We start from the raw sequence: 7,239 nt of genomic DNA on the forward strand, positions 1-7,239 counted from the left end.
AAATATATATTTCTAATTTTTGCCTATGTAGGAGATCCCTGTTTATTATTATTATTATTATTATTATTATTATTATAATTCTAATGAGGACATGAGTAATGATACATGGTGATATTATGCCCTACAGATGGCTGAAAAAGGTGAATGCTGTAGCAGCAAGTGTGGGACGACTACTGCAAATACTTTAACTTTAGTATTATAATTTATTTACAGTACACACACAGACTGTTAAAACCAGCTTCAACTGGAAGAAAGTAAAAGTGTTAAATGTTTAAAGTCAGACTGTTTTTTGATCATTAAAAATATATATACTTTTGATGTGCAATTGTTTAGTCATTGAGACTGTAATCTAAGGCTTTTTTTTAAACATAAATCCCGTCTGGAAAATGGTTTATACAGCCCACATACATAGAACAGGCAGATATTTTGCTATTGAATGTTGTGTAAGTGCAGTTTATAGGAAATGGGTCTAATATCCAGTTTATTTTTAAAATCAAAATATCGGCTTATAAATCGTCTCTTTTCGAGTTAATCTCGGCATCGGCCCCCAAAAATCCATATCAGTCGGGCTCTAATGGCTACTGTAGAGTGCCCACTGATTGTGGTGAGTAATTATTAATTATGTTGAATGTTTTGCTTTCCAATAGGGCTGGGCGATATGGGCACAAAAAATTATCACAATAATATTTTTAATATCAGTCGATATCAATAATTATCGCGATAAATGTCAAATCTTTATTTCTTTCAAAATCAAGGCAGATTTTTGCTCCTAAGTGAAAGTTGTAGAAAGCAGAGCATTAATTGTGATTTTAAACTACTCTTTATTGTCAGAACATATCATGATAAACGTGAACATTTATTGAACTCTTGATATCGTTTTATCAAGAAAGATTATATCGCGATAATTATCTTTATCGCCCAGCCCTACTTTCCAATTACATTTTAACTAATAACGTTTAATTATCTTCTATCCTTCATTAAGAAGTTTCAGTTGACTGCACTGAGGTCAGGGAGAGAGAGAATCTCTTGTGTGAGTCAGAGAAGTCAGCAGGGACCAGCTGTCTACTGCTGGAAACTCTGAGGGGGAGTGCTCAGCCAGTACCAGCTCTCTCCAAGAACATCAGGTCTAGACCAAAAGACAGAACTGAGGATTTTCAATCTAGCACACAACATAATTATTGACAGTATTGTCTTTGAACGATTTTGTGACAGTAATAATGACCTAATCATAACTTGTATTTTTGACCTTTTTTTTATTTATTTTTTTCAGTGCATTTGTCAATGTTATATTTTGTTGTTTTCATTTCTAGAGCAGTGATGCTGTCCTGAGGTCTGACATTGGCCCACCTGAAGTTGTCCTGGATCTACTGACTAAGCCTTCAGCACAATCATCTCCAGCCTTTGACCACGATGGAAATGTGTTGGTCAAATCGCTGGATACATCGCTGACAAGGTTCTGGGAAAATTAACTGATCCTGAAGGTCCCTGTAAGGAGTGCACACTTCTGAGCACACATGTTCCTACTGATATTAGATACACTTTCCTTAAAGACAAACAGTACACTGACCTTGTCTTAGGAGAGAAGGGCCTGAAAGTGCCCAGCACTGCCCTGGTGGACTTACTCGCAGCCCTGGAGTCTAACTTCCAGAAATACATCAGCAGTGTTATTCACAGTGTTGGCCTGGGAGATAAATTATTTACTAGCAGCATGGAGGCTGTCAGTGAGTGCAGGGAAGTAGTGTGTAACAGGGAAGAGTGCAAGAAATCACTTGTGTAATTATTCAACAGGATAAGAATTCATCATGTATTGCACACCCAAAATCGGCGCATCTCTCAGCCTAACCAGAAACGTGACAGAAAATTCTTGAAGTTAACTCATCAGTAAATTGTTGGCTCCTCACATACTCTTAATGTCACAATCATCCTTTTCCACGTCTACTCTTTCTACTCCTTTCTTGTTACATTAACACTTCCATTCTATGTCAATGTCCTCCATCTCACATCCACCACTACCAGCCTAGGTCATCTAGGAGCACTTCATTTCAATCAGATAAATCAGCCGTTCTTTCAATCAGTTCAAAGGATCAGTTCTTTCATCATATGATCAGTTCTTTCAATCAGTTCAAATGATCAGTTCTTTCATAATGCAAAACATACAAAAATTATACAAAACTTGAACTGATATTTATTGTTCATTTGTTCCAATCTCTACCAGTGTAGAGGTTTTGCTGTTCGTTTTTAGAAATCTATACAAAACTTGAACTGGCTAGTAGCTGGCTAGTAGTACACTAGTTTCCGAAAGATTAGTTAGTTTTTGTTCATGTGTGCATTTGCTAGATTATACACCTTTTTGACTAATGCTTCCATTCTATGTAAATGCTTCTTCTCTCACAAAAAGAAAAAAAATACAAACAAACTTCTCATACACAAATGCACACACAATAGATGGTGGTGTCTGATTAATTACTGAGATCTTATGGCACCACTTCCATTTTAGTACTGTTTATAGTTCATGTGTGCACTTGCTAGATTGCACATCTTTTTTTTTTACCTTTCCGTCTGTAATGGGTCATTCACAGATTGTTTTTGTTCTTGCCATTAAAACGTTCACTGTGTGCACTTTCATTGAAGATGTTGAAAAACAAGTTGTTAATATTTTTGTGAAATTCTATGTAAAAGATGAACTGAAGATGTTGAAAAACAAGTTGTTAATATTTTTGTGAAATTCTATATAAAAGATCATTTATAATTTTATTTATTTATTTTTTCAAATCATATATATGGTGATGTTCACTAATTATCAAAATCAACATTTGAATAAATCTTATTACTGTGTGTCTGCCTATATATATTATTTCATGAATTTCTGTTATTCATATAACAAGGAAAATGCATAATAGAACATAAATATTTATAGATTAAAGGTTTGCAGTAATTTTATAATTTTATCTTTGCAAACCGTAAGTGGTAGGCTAATGAAGCCGATTCGGTGGGGGACATACCCTTACGAAAAAGTACTATAGGAATCTTATAGTATTTTGGGACAAAATATTATAGTAATCTTATAGGAATACTAGGCCTATAGTAATTTGGGATATACTACAGAAGTACGATAAGACTACTATAGAAATACTATAGCAGCTTAAAAATATTATAGAGGTATTACAGAACATCACGGAAGTATGTTCTGTAATACCTCTTTAATATCCTAGAGCCGCTATAGTATTTCTATAGTAGTCTTATAGTACTTCTATAGTAATATTTTGTACCAAAATACTATTTTCCTAAGGGTAATTAGGCCATGCATAACCAACACATAGATGTATATTTTTTGTCATTTAACGTCGGTCATCCTCATTAATGTATTTTAAATTGTTTTCATATTTAGATATGGCGGCCAGAAAAAATTAAGTTATGTTAAGTTTTTGTTATGTTAAGTTTTTCAGAACCATTGAGTACCATTATTTTTTGGCGTTTTGCTTCAGTTTTCAGTCCATAATGGCGGCCGCGCCGTCACATCATGGGGGCAACTGTTGCTATGGAGCGTTCTATTGAGTTTCGCGAGTTTTCTATACTCTTTGATATAAACCTAACAGACCACTATGATCATTAGGATCAAGTCAGTTAGAAATACCAAGGGTTCACACAAAACAAGGGGAGTCCGCCATTAGTAACTATGCAGAACAAAAAGTTTTAAAATTGCTTGTTTTTAATTTTGTTATTATTTTTCTTCATGATTATTGTACTTTCTTTTATGTTAAGCACTTTGAATTACTATAGTGTACTAAATGAGCTATATAAATAAACTTAAAATAAATTATTTAAATGAAATGCATATTCAACCGTAAAATGAATTAATATTACAAACAGCAATGTCTAAAAAAGGTTCATATTTGTGTTGTCAAAAAGAAAAAAAAAACGCAACAGCACTTAGGCTACTATTTAATCTAGTGTTGCACGGTGCACCGATACTTCAAAAGTATTGGGATTCTCGGAAATTAAAAACGTCACCATTCCTAAATTTATTAGTATCCATACTTCAAAGAATGACTGCGTTCCAAATTTGTAAGAGACATTTTATGTTGGTGTGTGCAACGCACGCTTCCAGTGCCTCCCTATGGACGGCTGTGTTTTTTTCTCCTCACGCAAGCAGCAAAAAAAGCACTACAGCAAGATGGCTGCATTAGTGGCTTTACTAAACTCATTTGGCTTTACTAAAATGTGTGCATAATCCCATTAAATAGTTGCGGCAGTTCATATATAATATTCACATTAATCGGGGATTAAAAGTTATGTTTATGCTAAATATGAAAACGAGCGTATCTGCACAGAACCTATAACTGCGCTTTGTATCTGCTGATTGCTGATCGAGATTTACATGCTTGGCTCACTGACCCTGTATACCATTAATTTCATTCACGAACGAGATGTATCAGTTCATTCAACTTGTTCACGAATGAGAAGATCACTCGATCTCGTTCAGTGAAGGGCGGATTCGTTCACTACATTCAACAAATCACATGCTCCGTCACATCTTGAGTAACTCTTTGACAGGATGAAACAGTTCACAGAGCTGTTCATGCGCTGCTGTGGAGGGAGGAACTTCAGTGAACGAGAAATATGAGTCTAGCAGCAACGTATCTTCTGTCATGTCCCTGATGCGCGGGTCGGGGTGGGTAAAGAAATGTTACTTTATTTACGGGCTGGGGCGCGCCAAATAATTTCATAAAAGCAGGAACCGTGGGTTGGAAAAAAACCTGACCCGCGCATCACTAGGCTGCATGTGCGAGCACAGGTGATACTTGTGGTCCCCCGGTCCACAACTGGTAGAAAAAGATGACGCTCAATAAAGCTCACTGGCTGAGTTTTGTCCTCTGAAAGAAAAGGTTGCACAACTGACAGAATAAGTTACAATATCTCAGATATTGCTGCAAAATTTTCTCTCTTTTTTTTTTTTTACTTGAATGCCATTTCTTAAACTTGATATTATTTATCTTTTAATCATTTAATCTTCTGAGTCCAGAAACATTGTTTAATATAATCACTGTTCATATTTTTATTAAAAGTTCAGAATCAAGATACATTTATTGCTCTTGTTTCTCATGATAACTGAGATAATGCTGCTAAATTTATTCTTTCTTTGCCTTGAATGTCATTGCTCTATTTTATTTTTGATATTTTGATAATTCATATTTTGTTCAAATGTTCAATATATCTGCTGTTCATATGTTCATTTATTAGTTTGTTATATGATTAGAATGTTGTCCCAGTTTTAAAAAAAAGCATATCAATGATATTTGAGAGTGTATTTCCCTTTTCAGGAAAAGTATCGAAAAAGTAGGACTCCATCGACCAAAGGATCCAGCGATATGTCTTTTGATGTTTCCCGTTCCCCAGCCACTATGGTGGAGTGGAGAACAAAATTTTTAAAGTTGACCACCCTTCGCCAAGAGGACAATGAGGTGGGTGCCATGGCACAGGTGTTCTGGTCCCTGGCCGAGGGCACTATTTTACTATTTTAATACCGAGCTGGATGACCCGGTTCCTCAAGAGGAAATGGTTCAGTTGGACACATTTGGGTTCTGGGAATTCGTGTGCTACTTGCAGCATCGGCTTCTGTGGGATGTCCCAGCCACTCCTGTCTCTTCTGGTGGGATGGCCGCCAGCCCAGCGCCACTGCACAAGAAGTCTGCCAGACCAGTGTCACATCACAAGGTGGTCGTCAGCCCAACGCCACTGCCCATGATTGCAGCAAGTCCAGCGCCATTGCACAAGATGGCCGCCAACCCAGCACCACAAGGCAAGATGGATGCTATCCCAGCGCTACAGCAAAAGGTGGTCGCCAGCCTAGCGCCACGATGCACGATGCTTCTGTCTCGTCCACACGGATGTAATGGTCTTCTGCTCTGCCCTGGTGGGCTTCTGTCTCGACCACACGGATGTGGTGGTCTTCTGCTCCGCCCTGGTGGGCTTCTGTCTCAACCACACGGATGTGGTGGTCTTCTGCTCCGCCCTGGTGGGCTTCTGTCTTGACCATCAATTCCTCCCCCTGATCCTCCGCCGGTCCACCTCCCTCCTGGGCTCCTTGTTTTTGTGTTTGCACTTCTTGTCCCTGTTTCCCCATTTTACCTGGTCTTCTTGTCTCTGTTTCCCCATTTTACCTGGTCCTCCATCCCTCCCCCTGGTCCTCCGCCGCTCCACCTCCCTCCTGGTCTCTTTGTGTCTTTGGTCTCTTCTTGGGTTCAGGTGGAGCATCTGGTAGCTGCTCTGTGGAGGAAGGGGTAATGTCATGCTGTCTGGTCTCTGTTTGCCTTGGTGTCCACTAGTGGGCTCACTTCCCCTTAGGCACCTCACCGTAGGCACTACAATTCCCACTAGCCTTGTCCCTTCATCACAGTAATTGCACTCCTGCTAATTGCACCAGGTGCCTTCACTTATTTGTCATTAGCCTCCCTATATTTACCAGTCCTTTCCTTTTGTCTGTATGGAGTCCTTTCCTTTCGTGATCCCAGTCTTCTCGTCCTCCGAGATTCCGAGTTCCCATTCCTGTTCCTCTTCCTATCCCTTCCTTTGTTTGTTAATTTGGATTGTTTTCTGGTTTTGACCCTGGCTTGTTTTGACTTCGATTTGGATTACCCCATTAAAACATACCTGCAATTGGATCTCTCTCTCTCCCTGTGTTTCACTGGATCGCGATGACAAAACTGATGATGATGTCTCGATTAAACGCATCTGAAACAGATGAAAATGGGAGGATCATTACCTTATTTGGACAAAGATGAGTGACCAAAGTGTACAGTTAAAAGGTAACTGGTTCCCAAGATGGAAAATGAAAGAGGTCAACTGGGAACATTAATTTATGGTAGCAAGTGGAAAGTTGATGGGGATTATGTCATATTCAGGTGATGAACTCTATGATTACTGGCAAACTGTTTGAATCAGCAGAGGAGATTATAGGTAAATCTCCTCTGCTGAGGATGAGGAAAAAGAAAATGGTTCCATGGTGGTCAGAGGAGTGCAAAGAAGCAGTTAAGGCATGGAACAAGAATTTTAAAATCATTAAATCAAATCACACATTCAATAAATTAATGGAGTATAAAAAAGCACTGGCCAAAGCTAAAAGAGTAATTCGTGAGGCAAAAAGAAAATACTGGAGAGACTTTTGCAGCAATATTGGCTCTGAAATCAAGATTAGAGAGGTATGGGGAATGATAAGGAAAATGGGAGGCATTAGAAGGG

The sequence above is a fragment of the Carassius gibelio genome, chromosome B3 (genome assembly GCF_023724105.1).
Source record: "Carassius gibelio isolate Cgi1373 ecotype wild population from Czech Republic chromosome B3, carGib1.2-hapl.c, whole genome shotgun sequence".
Taxonomy (NCBI): Eukaryota; Metazoa; Chordata; class Actinopteri; order Cypriniformes; family Cyprinidae; genus Carassius; species Carassius gibelio.